Below are 16740 nucleotides of genomic sequence, written 5' to 3' on the forward strand. Positions count from 1 at the left end.
AAATTCCAATTTCAGACCTTCTGAAATAATACCTCGGACCCAGTCACTATTTGAGATGTTAGTCCATGCGGAAGAGAAGGCTGACAATCTCCCTCCCACAGGGATTGCTAGTCATTGGTCCGGTTTCTTACGTTCTTTTGAGGAACGGCGGAACATGTAACCCGTACCTCTCCTGCGTCTATCCTCCCATCTAAAATTCTCTCTAGAGGGCGAGGATGCGCGCTTCCTTCCGCGACCAAATCTCCTCCTGTTGAATGGACGCCGATAAGAGGCTGATGACAAACTAGGGAATTTTTTCTTGTCATCTCCAGCCTTTTCAAGCAGCTCATCCAAGGTTGGCCCAAAGAGATATTCCCCTTCGCATGGAATAGCGCATAATTTGGACCTTGATTGAATGTCACCCGACCAACACTTCAACCACAGGGCTCTACGAGCCGCGTTGGAGAGTCCTGCTGCTCTGGCCGCCATTCTGACCGAATCGACCGACGCGTCCGACAGGAAAGCCGCAGCATCTTGAATCACCGGAAGCGCTCTTAGAATAGAACTTCTGGAAGCGCCTTCTTTAAGCTGGGATTCCAACTGTTCCAGCCAGACCATTAGGGATCTGGCTGTACAAGTCGCAGCCACTGCCGGTCTCAAGGATCTGGCTGCCATCTCCCAAGTACCTTTAAGGAAGGTATCCGCCTTCCTGTCAAGAGGGTCTTTAAGGGATCCCATGTCCTCGAAAGGTAATGCGGCTCTCTTTGATGTCTTTGCCACCGCGGCATCTAATTTAGGGGCCTTGTCCCAGGTATCCACAGTCGTATCCTCAAAGGGATACCTGCGTTTTAAAGCTGGTGGTAATGAGCCTTTCTTCTCCGGTTTCTTCCATTCTCGGAGAATCAGGTCTTGAATTTTATCATTCACCGGGAAGGATCTACGCTTCTTGTGTTCCAAGCCACTGAACATTAGCTGCTGACGGGAAAGCTGAGTCTTAGGTTCTTCTAGGCCCATCGTACCTCTGACCGACTTAACTAATTTATCCACCCGGTCCAGAGGCAGACAGAATCGGCCAGATTCCTCTTCTGATGACGAGGAAGAGAGATTTGAGCCATAAGAACCTTCCTCTATCTTCCTCTGACGAATCAGAGATCACCGAGGCTCTCTGTTTTGAACTTCCCGCCTGGGACATAGACCGCAGGGATTCCCTTACTTCTGTACGGATCATCTCACGTAGATTAGCCGTAGAAGCAGATTCTTCCGCTACCTAGGGGAGGACAATAAGGGTGATATCATCTATCTAGCCTGATGTCACTCAACCCCTCCACTCCTGTAGACCTCACCGTCTGTTGTATACAGGAGGCGCATAATTTTTTAGTATAAGAATCTGGTAACGGGACTTCACACAGGGCACACTCCTTATGTTTCGACTTTGCACTTTTCTTCCCCTAGAATGACAAAGTATAAGGGGCCCGCGTCACTGAGTGAGCATTCACGTAGATCACTTACCAGTGTACACCAAAAAAGGTACCGGAACACGAGGGGGTTCTTTGCCAGTCGATGCTCTAGATCCCTGCTTGGACGAGCTTTTACGGCTGGACTAGTCACTCCTGGCATGCTCCTTCTCCGTGGGCTTTTGTCGCACCTCCTCCGACAGCTGAAGCTGCCGCTCACCATCACTCTCCATGATGTGGATGTGACCAAAGGCAGAGCTCTAAATCCAGCTCCTGCTTAAATCCCCCTCAGATCCGGTCAGCAGGCTGCCTGGCGCCACTCTCATTGGTTCCTGCTGACGAGGCTACAGCTGGGGGGTCAGCGCAGTGTGTGAGGAGTCCGGCGTTCAGGATCACTGCGCAGTTTCCCAGTGACCCGGAAGCGCCTGCTGACTCCGCCCCCTCGACGTCACTGCACCCGGAAACGCTCCAGCTAACGCTGAGAGAGATGCAGGACGCCGAAGAGCACTCAGCAGCGCTCCGGATAGCGTTCCCCTCCTGGCACCGCTACCTCACCACCGCGCTGCACCACCACATGGACCAAAGGAGCGCTATACTTACCGGCACCGGCGCTGAAGGAGATCAGGAATCCTCCGGACTCTGCTCCCTGCTGTCTACGTCACTGACGTGCAGTCCAGCCAGGACCACCGTGACGTCTTCCAGGGGCTTCCGCACCGGCCGAGGTAGGAGACCCCCCCGCTACCTGAATCGACCGGCCGGCCTGGGATCCTTTCCTACAAGATTCATCTGTAGGATCCTGTCCCTTCAGGAACAGGAAACCAACTGATGCATGGGGAGAGGTGCCGCCCTTTTGTATCTGTAGGTTTCCTGTTCCTGAAGGGCGGATCCCCTCTCTCGTAGTGCTGTCATGGGAATCCGAATAAAATATGGTCATTATATTAGTCCGGCCCTCTAAAACCATCCCAATTTCTTGTGCGGCCCCATGGCAAAATTAATTGCCCACCCCTGCCCTAACAAGACTTCTGACAGCTGAGAGTTCTGCACAATCCTCCAGGAGTCAAATAGAATGTAACAAGAAAGGAGGTGACGGCTTGATACAAAGTACATTAAAGGGAACCTGTCACGCCCCAAAAAAAAAAAAAAAAAAAAAAAAAAAAAACCGATGGCGAGGTAAGCTCACCATCATCAGGGGCTTATCGACAGCATTCTGTAACGCATTCTGTAATGCTGTAGATAAGCCGCCGATGTAACCTGAAAGAGGAGAAAAAGAGGTTAGATTACACTCACCCAGGGGCGGTCCCGGTTCTGGTCCGGTCAAATGGGCGTCTCAGGTCCGCTCCGGCACCTCCCATCTTCATTCCATGACGTCCTCTTCTGGTCTTCACACCGCGGCTCCGGTGCAGGTGTACTTTATCTCCCTGTTGAGGGCAGGGCAAAGTACTGCAGAGCGCAGGTGCTGGGCCTCTCTGACCTTTCCAGCGCCTGCGCACTGCAGGACTTTGCTCTGCCCTCAACAGGGAGATAAAGTACACCCGCACCGGAGCCGCAGCGTGAAGACCAGAAGAGGACGTCATGGAATGAAGATAGGAGGTGCCGGAGCGGACCTGAGACACCCATCAGAGCCGGACCGCACCAACTCCCCCCCCCCCCAGTGAGTATAATCGAACCTCTTTCTCCTTTTTTAGGATACATCGGGGGCTTATCTACAGCATTACAGAATGCTGTAGATAAGCCCCTGATGCCGGTGGGCTGAGCTCATCTTCGATTTTGGGGGTGACAGGTTCCCTTTAAGGCTATGTGTACATGTCAGGATTTTCTGCAGGAATTTCCTGAACAAAACCGGACTTTTTCTGCAGGAAATCTGCATGCATTTGACGTCTTTTTTCCCCCCGGAGCTTCCCAATGCATTAAATAGCGGGGAAGGGAGGGGGGGTGATGGGGGGTGGGGGGAGGTTGACAAATGAAAAAAAAAAAATATACAGCAAAATTAACCCCTTCAAGACGCGGCCCTTTTTCGTTTGTTTTTCGCTCCCCTCCTTCCCAGAGCCATAACTTTATTTTTCCATCAATATGGCCATGTGAGGGCTTATTTTTAGCGGGACGAGTTGTACTTTTGAACTACACCATTGGTTTTACCATGTCTTGTACTAGAAAATGGGGGAAAAAAAAAAAAAAAAGATTCCAAGTTTGGTGAAATGGCAAAAAAAAAAAAAAAGTGCAACCCCACACTTGTTTTTTGTTTGGCTTTTTTTTCTACCTTCTCTAAATGCTAAAACTGACCTGATATTATGATTCTCCAGGTCACTACGAGTTCATAGACACCTAACATGTCTAGGTTATTTTTTATCCAAGTTGTGAAACAATTTTTTCCAAACTGCTTAAAAAAAAGCGCTGTTTTCCGATACCCATAGTGTCTCCATTTGTCATGATCTGGGGTCGGGTGAGGGCTTCTTTTTTTGGGTGCCGAGCTGACGTTTTTAATGATACCACTTATGTGCAGATATGTTCTTTTGATCGCCCATTATTGCATTTTAATGCAATGTCGAGGCGACCAAAAGACGTAATTCTGGAGTTTCAAATTTTTTCTCGCTGCGCTGTTTAGCGATCAGGTTAATGCTTTTTTTTTTTATTGATTGGTCGATTCTGAACACGGTGATACCAAATGTGTAGGTTTGATTTTTATTGTTTTATTTAGGATGGGGCAAAAGGGGGGGGGGGGGGGCGACTTAAACTTTATTATTATTTATATATTTTTTGTAACTTGTGCCATGCTTTAATAGCCTCCATGGGAGGTTAGAAGGTGGCACAACTCGATCAGCTCTGCTACATAGCAGCGATCATCAGATCGCTGCTATGTAGCTGAAATGCAGGCTTGCTATGAGCGCCGACCACAGGGTGGCGCTCACAGCAGGCCGGCATCAGTAACCATTAGGTTATGTGCACACGTTCAGGATTTCTTGCAGAAAATCCTGATATTTTCTGCAAGAAATCTGCATGCGTTTTTTGCACGTTTTTGATGCGTTTTTTTCCCCGGACATTTCCCAATGCATTTTATAGTGGGAAATCCACAAAAAAAAAAAAAAAAAAAGCAAAATTAATGACCATGCTGTGTTTTTTACCACGATGCATTTTTTTGTGGAAAAAAAAACGCATCATGTGCACAAAACATGCGGAATCATTCTAAACGATGGGATGCATATTGTATGCTTTTTTTTGCGGTTTTATAGAGTTTTTATCGTGAAAAAACCATGAAAAGTCAGCAACGTGTGCACACAGCCTTAGAGGTCTCAAGGACCTCTATGGTTACCATCCTGATGCATTGCCGACCCCGATCACATGACGGGGGTCGGCAATACACTAATTTCCGGCTGCGCGGTTGAAAGCAGTAGTTAAATGCCGCTGTCAGCATTTGACAGCGGCATTTAACAGGTTAATAGCGGTGGGTGATTAGTGATTTCACCCGCCGCTATTGCGCACAAATGTCAGCTGTACAAAACAGCTGACATGTCGCGACTTTGATGCGGACTCACCGCCGGAGCCCACATCAAAGGGGGAGACACGACATGTGCCGTACTAGATAAGCCCCTGATGCCGGTGGCCGCAGCTCATCTTCGATTTTGGGGGTGACAGGTTCCCTTTAATGAATAAAGGAAGAAAACTGCTGGAAGACGCTGGGAAATCTGCAAACGTGGAATGATGAAGCATCAACCAGACAGCCATAAATAGCGGCCCCCGGGCAGAGCAGCGGAGCTGGGGAGAGGGCCAGGTCTATTCACATCCATGGCTGGGATACTGATCTAAACCTCACAGACGCTCCATCTGATATATTGAGGGTATGTGCACACGTTCAGGTTTCTGCGTTTTTAGCGATAAAAAAAAAACGCATTAAAAATGCAGACATATGCAGCCTATCATTTAGAATGCATTCTGCAATTTTTGTGCACATGATGCGTTTTTTCCACGCAAAAAAAAAAAAGCATCGCGATAAAAAAAAGCAGCATGTTCATTAATTTTGCGGATTTTTCGTGTTTTTCCCGCTATTTAATGCATTGGGGAAAAACAAGCGCAAAAAAAGGGTAATTAATCTTACCGATAATTGTATTTCCAGGAATCCATCCTGACAGCACCATGGAGGACGTCCTTCTTATACACAGTGGGACAGGAAACACGAGAGTTTAAAAGGACCCTCCCCCTTCCACCCTTCAGTGGTTTTCCAAAGTAACACATCTGGATGGATGCAAACAGAAAAATTTATTTTGAACATAACAAGATCAACATCAATGTTACTTCACATAAGTATGATACATGTTTACATTAGGGAGGGAACTATCCGTGCTGTCAGGATGGATTCCTGGAAATACAATTATCGGTAAGATTAATTACCATTTTCCAGGTCACCACCTGACAGCACCATGGAGAAGTACCAAAGGAAACTTCCTAGTTCTAGGGTGGGACTACCGCTTGAAGCACTTTCCTGCCAAAAGCTAGCTGAGAAGAAACTACGTCTAATTTGTAGTGTTTTGAAAAAGTGCTAATGTTAGACCAGGATGCTGCATTACAAATCTGATCTACTGAGGCCCCACCTTTTTCGGCCCAAGACGTGGCCATAGCCCTAGATGAGTGAGCTTTAAGGCTATCTGGAGGATCTTTTCCCTGTAACTGATAGGCCGTGGTAATAGTGGATCTAATCCACCTGGCAATAGTGGATTTTGATGTCTTCTTTTCCTTATTAGGACCCCCATACAGGACAAAGATTACTATCCTGTCTCCAGGCCCTAGTCATGTCCAAGTATTTCAGCACCGTCTCCCTAACATCTAAGTTATGGAAAAAGGCTTCTTTTTGATTTTTAGGAGATTGGCAAAAAGACGGAAGAACGACCTCTTGGTTAATATTTGATACAGAGGCTACCTTGGGGAGAAATCCTGGGTCAAGCCTCAAAACCAACCTAGCATCAAATATTTGTAGATAAGGGTTTTTGATGGAAAGGGCCTGAAGCTCCCCCAATCTTTTGGCTGATGTAATGGCTACTAAAAACACTGCTTTTAGGGACAGATTAGCGATATTTATATCCTTATTCATATCAAAGGGTTCTTTGCATAGAACGTTAAGGACTAAATTTAGGTCCCATGGGGGCACAGACTTTCTGATTGGAGGCTTCAGCCTCGAGACTGCTCTAGAAAAACGAGCGATCCAAGGGTGGGCGGCAAGGGAAGAGTCATAAAATACACGGAGGGCTGCAATTTGAACCCTCAGGGTACTTGGTTTGAGCCCGATCCTAAACCCCTCCTGTAGGAAATCAAGAATCTTGGGTATGTTAGGGTGATCAACATCGATTGTTGTGTCTCCACAAAAACTGCAGAATTTTCTCCATGTTCTGAGGTATATTGCTGAAGTCACCGGTTTCCTACTTGCTTGTAGAATCGAAATTACTCCTTCTGAAAGGCCTTTTGCCCTTAGGATCTGCCGCTCAGGATCCAAGCTGTTAACCGCAACTTTCCTGGGTTCTGATGGAGGATCGGACCCTGAGAAAGCAAGTCCCCCCTGACTGGAAGATGGTAAGGACTGTCCACTGCCAGCTTCTTCAGAAGAGGAAACCAGCTCCTTCCGGCCCAGAAGGGGACCACCAGGATCACTCGAGCTCTGTCCTCGCAAATTTTCCTGAGTACTCTTGGTACTAATGCGAGAGGGGGAAAGGCATATAGCAGACCCGAGCTCCACGACTGAGAAAGGGCATCCACCGCTGCTGGATTTTCCTGGGGATTTAGGGAGAAGAAGGTCTTTATTTTTGTATTTCTTCTGGTCGCAAAAAGATCCACGGACGGGGTTCCCCAACGCTGACACAGGGTATCGAAAATTCCGCTGTTCAATTCCCACTCTATGGGTGATAGTTTTTCTCTGCTTAGAAAATCCGCAACCTGGTTCTTTGAGCCTTCTAAGTGGACTGCTGAAATTGAAAGCACCGAACTTTCTGCCCATTCGAAGATCTGATCCGCCAGACGTTGCAATTTCGGATGTCTCGGGCCCCCTTGATGGCGAAGAAAAGCTACCGCCGTCGTGTTGTCCGATAAGATCTTCAGATGTTTGTTTCTTAACAGGGACCGGGCTGCACACAGAACATTCCAAACCGCCTGTAGCTCTCTGTGGTTTGAGGAATTGTTGCTCTCTTCCGAATTCCACTGTCCTTGGTAATATCTTCCGAGTACCTGGCTGCCCCAACCTTGTTGACTTGCGTCCGTGGTTACCGTGACTGCTGGGGTCTGGATCCATGGGACCCCCACCTGAAGGTTCTCTGACACCGTCCACCATCGCAGGGATTCCCTGACTCGATAGGATAGGACAAACTGTCTGTCCAACGAAGACTGTCTTCTGTCCCATGTTGTTAGAACCGCTCTCTGCAATTGACGAGAATGGAATTGGCTCCAGTTGACACATGGGATACAGGCTGTCATCAGGCCTAGGATCTTCATTGCATCTCGTATTGTCACCCGAGTTCTTGCAAACTGTCGAACCTTCTTCACCAAATCTGACCGCCTTCTGTCCGGAAGAAAAGACTTCCTGATGTCTGAGTCTAGAATTATCCCCAGAAACTGACGTCTTGATTTTGGGGTTAAGTGTGATTTCTCCCAGTTTACCACCCAACCTAGTTTCTGCAGTGTGGAGATCACTAACTGAGAATCGATGTGGAGTTGGGATACTGAGTCTGCCACTAACAGGAAATCGTCTAGATATGGTATTATAATGATATCTTGTTTCCTTAAAAAAGATACGATCTCTATTATGAGTTTTGTAAAAACTCTTGGAGCTGATGCTAGACCAAACGGAAGGCAACGGAACTGATAGTGTAAGACTGAACCGTCTTTCTCTATCGCAAATCTTAGGAATTTTTGATGTTGCAAAGAAATTGGAACGTGATAGTATGCACTTTTTAGATCCAAAGTGCACATTACCACGTCCTTCCCTAATAGGGGAATTGTGGAGCGAATTGACTCCATCTTGAATCTTTTGTACGATAGCCATTTGTTTAGTGGCTTGAGGTTTATGATAGTTCGGGATTCTCCTGATGGTTTTATTATAGAGAAAAGACCCGAGTAGTGACCTGTTCCCCTTTGGTGAGGAGGTACGGGAGTTATTGCCTCCATCCGGAGAAGATTCTGAATGTCTGACCACATTGGGGAGACTGAAGAGAGACGGGCGTTGGAGATGAAAAATCTTTCTGGGGGACGAGATACGAACTCTATCCTGTAGCCTCGAGATATAACCTGAAGGACCCACGGATTTGAGGTAATTTTTTCCCATTCCCCCAGGTAGTTCAACAACCGACCCCCTATTCTGGTGGCGTCACTTTCTCCGGAACTCAGCTCTAAGATTTGAGGGACCTGGATCTCTATTTCGGTTCCTATTATCCCCCCCTTTCTGGTAACTCCATCTCCCTTGTTTACCTTTACCCCTATAGTCTGATCTCTGACTGTAATAGGGTCTACGAAAGGGCTGGAATTTTCTCTTTTTCTCTTCTGGAAACCCCTTCTTTTCATCAGAAGCTTTTTCCAGAATGTCATCCAATACAGGGCCAAAGACCCGGCCACCCGAAAAGGGAATGGAACATAGTTTGTTCTTAGAGGGAACATCCCCCGACCAGCTTTTTAACCAAATAGCCCTACGGGCCGCATTAGATAGCGATTGCCCCCTGGCTGAGAACCTGACCGATTCTGCCGTAGCATCTGCTAGAAACCCTGTGGCTAGTTTAAGTAAGGGAATAGCACTAATGATAGACTCCCTAGAAGTTTTGGCTGACAATTGATCCTTTAAATCATCAACCCACAGATGCATAGCTCTCGCCACGGATGTCGCCGCAATATTTGTGCGGATCACCGCGGCCGAACTTTCCCAAGCTTTTTTAAGGAGGCCATCTGCCTTTCTGTCCATGGGCTCCTTTAAGTTTGAGGAGCCCTCAAATGGTATGGCAGTTCTCTTAGACACTTTCGCTAGTGGGATGTCAATCTTTGGTACATCTTCCCAGTCTTTGACCTCTTCATGGTCAAAGGGAAGACGGAGCCTAAAGTCTCTTGGTATTGATATCCTCTTCTCTGCCTCCTCCCACTCTTCCAAAATCATTGAGCTGCGGGAAGAGGTGAAGGAGGGGTCAAAAAACTGCAAATTCTGAGCAAAGCCGAGACTGAACTCGGACTTACCGAATGTGTGCATTAACTGGAAAGACTTTTGAAGTCTGTGACCGAAGTCCCCCGAACATCTCGTCCTGCACGGAAAGAGAGGTCGAAGGTTCCTCCACCTGCATAGTCTGTCTGACCGCTCCCAGTAGTTCGTCAATATCATTGGAAGAAAAAGCATTAAGCTACTTACTGGTAGCGGCATTTTTCGGAGGCCCATGACAGCACTACGAGAGAGAGGATCCGCCCTTCAGGAACAGGAAACCTACAGATACAAAAGGGCGGCACCTCTCCCCATGCATCAGTTGTATTTCAGAGCTTGAGAGGACTACCGCGGTTAGTGGTACACAAATATACATTATATACAGTTTATATACAAAACAATCCATTGTATCGAACTAGATACCACTCGTGAAATCTATCATTATATACACTATAGGAAGTGCTACCCCCACGTGAATAGGGAGGGAACTAAGGGTGCTGTCATGGGCCTCCGAAAAATGCCGCTACCAGTAAGTAGCTTAATGCTTTATTCGGACTCCCATGACAGCACTACGAGAGATTTACAGAGATGTAAGCTACCTTAGGGAGGGACTATAGTCTGTAGCACCCTTAACCCAAAGGAGAGATCAGAGGAGGACCCCAAATCCAACCGATAGTGTTTAAAGAAAGTGGAAGGAGATGACCAAGTGGCCGCCTTACATATTTGCTCCACTGACACTCCAGATCTCTCTGCCCAGGATGACGCCATGGCCCGGGTGGAATGTGCCTTTAGATTCTGCGGAGCTGGCCCCCCACCTGCTGTATAAGCTAGAGAGATAGTTTCCCTAATCCATTTGGCTAGTGAATATTTTGACACTCTAAATCCTTTCCTTGGACCTTGGAAGGAAAGAAACAGTGCTCCATCTTTTTTCCAATTATCAGTGGCTGAGATATACTGAAGGAGAGATCTCCTAACGTCTAACGTATGAAGCTCCTGCTCTTTAGGATTAGAGGGATTAGGAATAAAGGATGGCAAAACTATCTCCTGTGATCTATGGAAACGTGTCGCTACCTTCGGCAGATATGCCGGGTCTGGTCTAAGGACTACTCTGTCTGATAAGATTTCTGTGTATGGAGGAGCTCTAGAAAGTGCCTGGATATCCCCTATCCTGCGAGCTGAGGTTATGGCAATCAGGAAGGCTGTCTTAAGCGTCAACATTTTGATCGAGGCCTCTTGCAGAGGTTCAAAGGGGGGTTTTGTTAGAGAGGACAGAACTAAATTTAAATCCCATGGAACTGTTCTATCCTTATATACCGGTCTAGATCTACTAACTGCCTTCATAAACCTCGCTATCCAATAATTGTTAGCTATATTGCATGAAAACAGGGCACCCAGAGCTGAGACCTGTACTCTAAGGGTACTAGTTGAGAGTTTTAACTCGAGACCCCTCTGTAGGAACTCTAAAATTTGTTGTATTGGTACCCCGTCTCGGATGTCAAATCTTGAACAAGACAAGAACTTCCTCCAAGTTCTAGAGTAGATTTTTGTAGTTATTTGCTTTCTACTCTTTAGGAGTGTCTCGACTAAATTTGGAGAGAAGCCTTTCCCCACTAATAGTGACCGTTCAAACTCCACGCCGTTAAATGGAGCGCTGCCACTTGTGGATGGGAGATCGGTCCCTGAGAAAGCAGGTTCGGGATCTCTGGTAGTACCCAGGGAACCGATACAGACATTGTCTTGAGCCAGGCAAACCAGGTTCTTCTGGGCCAAAAGGGGGCGATAAGGATGACTTTCGCTCGATCTTCCCTGATTTTCCTCACCACTAGAGGTATCAGGTTCAGTGGTGGGAAAGCATAGGCCAGTGGAAAATCCCATTTTATCAGAAACGCGTCCACCGCCAAGGGATTCTCCCTGGGATTTAGCGAGCAAAAAAGTTTTACTTTTCTGTTGTTTCTGGTGGCGAACAGGTCTACCACTGGTTGACCCCATCTGCAGACGATCAGATTGAAAATGTCTTTGTTGAGAGACCACTCTCCTTGTCTTAACACGTTTCGGCTGAGGAAATCTGCTGCCACATTTTCCTTTCCTTTGATGTGGAGAGCCGTCAAAGATAGAAAATTGTGCTCTGCCACCTGGAACAATCGATCCGTGATTTGCATCAGTGTCTCGGAACGAGTTCCCCCTTGCCGGTTTATGTAAGCGACTGCAACTCTGTTGTCCGACAGAATTCTGACGTGCTGGCCCTGCAGATATATGAGGAATTTTTTAACAGCCAATTCAACCGCCAACAACTCCCTTTGGTTGGATGAGAATGTTGTGAAGGGTTCCCACTGTCCCTGGACCACCATGTCCCCCATGTAGGCTCCCCACCCTGAAGAGCTGGCATCTGTGGTTATCACCCGGGACACATTTACTATCCAGGGAACCCCCGTGGATAAATTCTTTTTATCTGACCACCACCTAAGGGAATCTAGCGTGGTTGGCCCTAACGTTATTTTCCCATTTAACGCGCCTCCCAAGGCTCTGTCATGGAACAAGACTTCTCTCTGTAGGGATCTGGTGTGGAACTGAGCCCACTTAACTGCTGGAATGCAAGATGTGAGTGACCCAAGTAGAGACATTGCTTGCCTAAGTGTCATGGAAGGTGTATTGATTGTTTTTAACGCATACATTTGAATTAGATCTATTTTTTCTATAGGGAGGAGACACTGTTGTGTCACTGAATCCAACATTAGACCCAGGAACTTTTGAATATTTAGGGGCTGTAACTTAGATTTTTCGAAGTTTATGATCCAACCCAGGTGTTCTAGCTTGGCTTTAGTAACCTCCCATTGTGACAGACAGTGATCTACTGAGTTCCCTACAATGAGGAAATCATCCAAGTAGGGAATTATAAGGACATTTGATTCTCTTAAATGTGCCATGACTTCAGCGATTATTTTAGTGAACACTCTAGGAGCAGAAGTTATCCCGAAGGGAAGTGCCCTGAACTGAAAGTGTTGAATCCTACCCCCCATTAGTACTGCTACCCTTAGGTATTGTTGGAAATCAGCGTGAATGGGTACATGATAGTAGGCATCTTTCAAATCCACTACTACCATAAAACAATTGTTGAAAAGCATTTTTATTGTCGAATTGATGGACTCCATTTTGAAGGTATGTTTTACCAAAAACTTATTGAGACCCTTAAGGTTTATAATGGTCCTATAAGACATATCCGGTTTTTGAATTAGGAAAAGGGGAGAGTAGAACCCCTTCCCTGCCTGAGAATACGGCACTTCAATCAAAACATTTTTGGAGCAAAGAGTCCTCACTTCCTCTTCTAAGGCAAATTGTTCAGTGGGAGATGAGCGCCAGGGTGTTAACTGGAATTTGTCCCGTGGGGTATGGACAAACTCAAGTCTGAGACCATGGGAAACAGTGTCTTTTATCCAAACACTGTTTGTGATTTTTGACCACTCTGCCGAGAAATGCGACAGTCTCCCTCCCACCGGGATTGCCAGTCATTGGTCTTGTTTTTTGTTTTCCGTCGGGTTACGGCGAAACATGAGACCTGTGCCTCTTTTTCGCTTATCATCCCATCTGGAACGATCCCTACCCGGTGAGAAGGTGCGCCTTCCTCCCCGATTGAACCTTCTTTTGTTGAAGGGACGGCGATATGGAGTGAAAAGATTGGGAAACTTTTTCTTATCATCCCCTGCCTTCTCCAGGAGCTCATCCAGGGTAGGCCCAAATAGATACTCGCCTTTACAAGGGATAGCGCAGAGCTTTGCTTTCGCCTGCATATCCCCCGGCCAGCATTTCAGCCATAGGGCTCTCCTTGCAGCATTAGAAAGTCCTGCTGCTCTAGCTGCCAACTTTACGGAGTCAATTGAGACGTCCGATAAAAAAGCCGCCCCCTCCTGGATTATTGGTAACGCTGAGAGTATGGAATCTCTAGAGGCCCCCTGTTTTAATTGGGTCTCCAACTGGTCCAGCCAGACCATCATTGACCTTGCCGTGCAGGTTGACGCCACCGCAGGTCTTAAGGAGCCGGCTGCCATTTCCCAGGTTCCCTTTAGGAAGGTATCCACTTTCCTATCCAGGGGGTCTTTAAGTGTCCCCATATCCTCAAACGGGAGAGAGGATCGCTTTGCTACCTTGGCAATTGCTGCATCCAGCTTTGGGGCCTTCTCCCAGCTACCCACTGCTGGGTCATCAAAAGGGTACCGACGTTTCTGCGCAGGTGGTAAGGAGCCTTTTCTCTCTGGTTTTCTCCACTCCCTGTTGATAAGTTCCTGTATTTTCTCATTTAAAGGAAAGACTCTGCGCTTTTTCTGTTCTAACCCGCTGAACATCATTTGTTCTTTAGATAGTTGAGGCTTGGGTTCTGTTATACCCATTGTGCCTCTGACCGCCTTTATTAATTTGTCTATCCTCTCTATGGGTAGGCAAAACCGAGCAGCGTCTTCTTCCGAAGAGGAGGATGAAGCTGCTGAATCGTCCGATTCCTCGCTCCTGTCCTTATCCACAGACGAATCAGATGCCCACTGAGTTTTTTGCTTAGAGCCTCCTGTCTGTGAAAGGTTCTTAATGGACTGCTTGACCTCCATTCTAACCATTTCCTTTAGACTGGCCGCAATAGAAGAGGACTCTTCTGCTACCTAAGGGGATAAGTAAGGTAGACTAGAATGTAAGATCTACATGCTATACCCCCTCCCCTCCTTCCAGGACCTCACCGTCTGCTGGATACAGGGGTCACAGTTTTTTAGGGTGTGAGTCAGGCAAGGGGACCCCGCAGATGGCACACTCCCTATGCTTCGCCTTACTGACGCTTTTCTTTCCCTGCACAAAACATATGAGGGGACACTAGTCACTAAGTGAACTTTCTCGAAGGTCACTTACCAGTGGCTGCCCCACACCCAGAAGATACCGAAGTACGAGGGGGATCTTTTCTGGCTGACGCTCCAGACCCCTGTCTGGAGGAGCTTCTGCGGCCAGACCCATCGCTCTTTTTCTCACGATCCTTCTCCATGGATTTCTGAGGCACTTCATCCAGCAGCAGAGGCTGCTGATCCTGATCAGACTCCATCTTCAGTTTGGAGACCAGGAGCAAGGATCGCGCACCTGGAGCCGATATATAGCCCCTCCTTCGGCCAGCGTAATTATGCCGCGCTTGTAGCCACTTTCCACCCCCCCCCCGCAGCTGCAGGGGATCAGCCGACACCTGAGGGTGATCGGCGCACATTTACCGGTGGGCGCCGCCATCTTGGAGCTCCTGCGCATGCGCAGAAGCTCCGCGACCCGGAAGACACCGCCGGCTCCGCCCCCCGACGTCACCCCTAGTCCACAGCGCTTCCTGTCAGCGCTGTGAACCGCGTGGGACGCCGAGACCATGCCGGGAGACTCCGAGGGCGCCCCCACAATGCCGCCGACCCCCCCAAGGGAGGAGGACCTTTATACATACCACGCGCGGCTTCCGGAGACCGGACACCCCCTGGCGACCGCTCCACGCTGATCAGACACTGCCGTGCAGCCCTGCCAGAGCCACCGTGTCTGCTTCAGGTACCCCGCACCGGCCGAGGTAGGAGACCCCCTCGCTACCCGAATCGGTCCGGCCGGCCTGGAATCTGCTAGCAATCTTCTTGTAGGATCCAGTCCCTCCAGGAACAGGAAACCAACTGATGCATGGGGAGAGGTGCCGCCCTTTTGTATCTGTAGGTTTCCTGTTCCTGAAGGGCGGATCCTCTCTCTCGTAGTGCTGTCATGGGAGTCCGAATAAAAGATACTTTTTCCCCTTCTGAGGGGAATCTCTACACACTTCTTCCTCTTCCTCTATGTCACATTCTGATTGAATGTTGTCAGAAGATGAATCTGACTCTCTCTGTCTCTTCCTAGACCTGGGAAGATCTTGGACCTCAGGCTGGAACTGCTGGGTGGTAGATAGGTTAGATATAGAAGCCTGCACTTCTTCTCTAACCATCGCTCTCATGCTTGTTATTAGAGAGGCCTGTTCCTCTCCTACAATGCGGGCGGTGCAGGGCTCGCACAGAGGCTTCGGACATAAAGCATTAAGTTTTGAGGCACATATAGGGCATCTCCTGGTTTTACCAGTCTTCTTATCCCCAGATGAAGGACGCCCCTGGAATATATAAAGGGACCACCACTAGTACCTTTAATAGGACTGTACGGAGTGCACCTTTAAATGAGGACTTACATGTGCAAGGGAATCCTGCTTCCCTGTAGCCTCTATGCTGACCGCTGGTATGGAGCCTGGATCCATTATAGCTGCGGTGCCTAGCGCCATCTCACTTACCTTTTATCCTTTGCTTGTGTCCCGGCGCTCCTACAGGAGCGATGAGGAAAGCCGCCCCCCCTGCTGCCGCCGCAACCCGGAAGTGACGCGGCAGCGGTAAACCGGAAGTCCAACGCACGCTTACCGCCGACTCCTTCCGGCCTGAACACATGGAGTCCGGAGCGCTCTGCCGTACCTGCCCCTCCTCCGGATTGTCTGCCAAGGGACCACCCTGCAGAGATCCCGCAGGTACACTTGGGGTAGCCATCCGAGGTCGAGAGCCCCCCCCCAGGGGGAAGCGACCTTTTAGCCAGGAGCAGCGCTACACCGGCGTCGCTGAGGGACCCAATAAATTGGGTGTCGGCGATACAGAGTTTCGGCCATGGGAAGGAAGAGGCTGAGCCCCCCCGATCCGCACGCTCTGTAGGGACCACGATCTCTCGTCGTTCCTATCCACAGTGGGACAGGAAAAACACTTAAGGGTGGAAGGGGGAGGGTCCTTTTAAACTCTCGTGTTTCCTGTCCCACTGTGTATAAGAAGGACGTCCTCAATGGTGCTGTCAGGTGGTGACCTGGAAAAACGCATGCGGATTTCTGGCAGAAACGTACGGTTTTTGTCAGGAAATTTCTGCAAGAAATCTTGACGTGTGCTTTGTGTGAAGGACCTGCGATGACGTCACACAAAGCATCTATAGGAACGGAAGCCGCCGAGGAGATCGGGACATCGGAAGGTGAGAATAACCATTTTTATTTTTTTAAATTATTTTTTAACATTAGTTTTTTTTACTATTGATGCTGCATAGGCCGCATCAATAGTAAAAAGTTGGTCACACTTGTCAAACACTATGTTTGACCAACCTGTCAGTTTTACAAGCGATGCTACA

General features: G+C 48.2%; 1 protein-coding gene across 2 annotated transcripts in view; it reads right to left on the reverse strand.

The window, feature by feature from the left end:
• AAMDC (adipogenesis associated Mth938 domain containing) overlaps positions 1-16740 on the reverse strand; it is a 32758-nt gene that overhangs the window by 12765 nt on the left and 3253 nt on the right. Inside the window, exon 1 of one of the 2 annotated variants that reach the window (XM_069759361.1) lies at positions 5524-5547. The exons of the other annotated variant lie outside the window; for it this stretch is intronic. The gene's annotated coding sequence lies outside the window, so the exon portion shown is untranslated. Of the gene's footprint in view, positions 1-5523; positions 5548-16740 lie in introns of those variants that run through there. 2 annotated transcript variants of the gene reach the window in all.

The sequence above is a fragment of the Ranitomeya imitator genome, chromosome 3 (assembly GCF_032444005.1).
Source record: "Ranitomeya imitator isolate aRanImi1 chromosome 3, aRanImi1.pri, whole genome shotgun sequence".
NCBI classification, from domain to species: domain Eukaryota; kingdom Metazoa; phylum Chordata; class Amphibia; order Anura; family Dendrobatidae; genus Ranitomeya; species Ranitomeya imitator.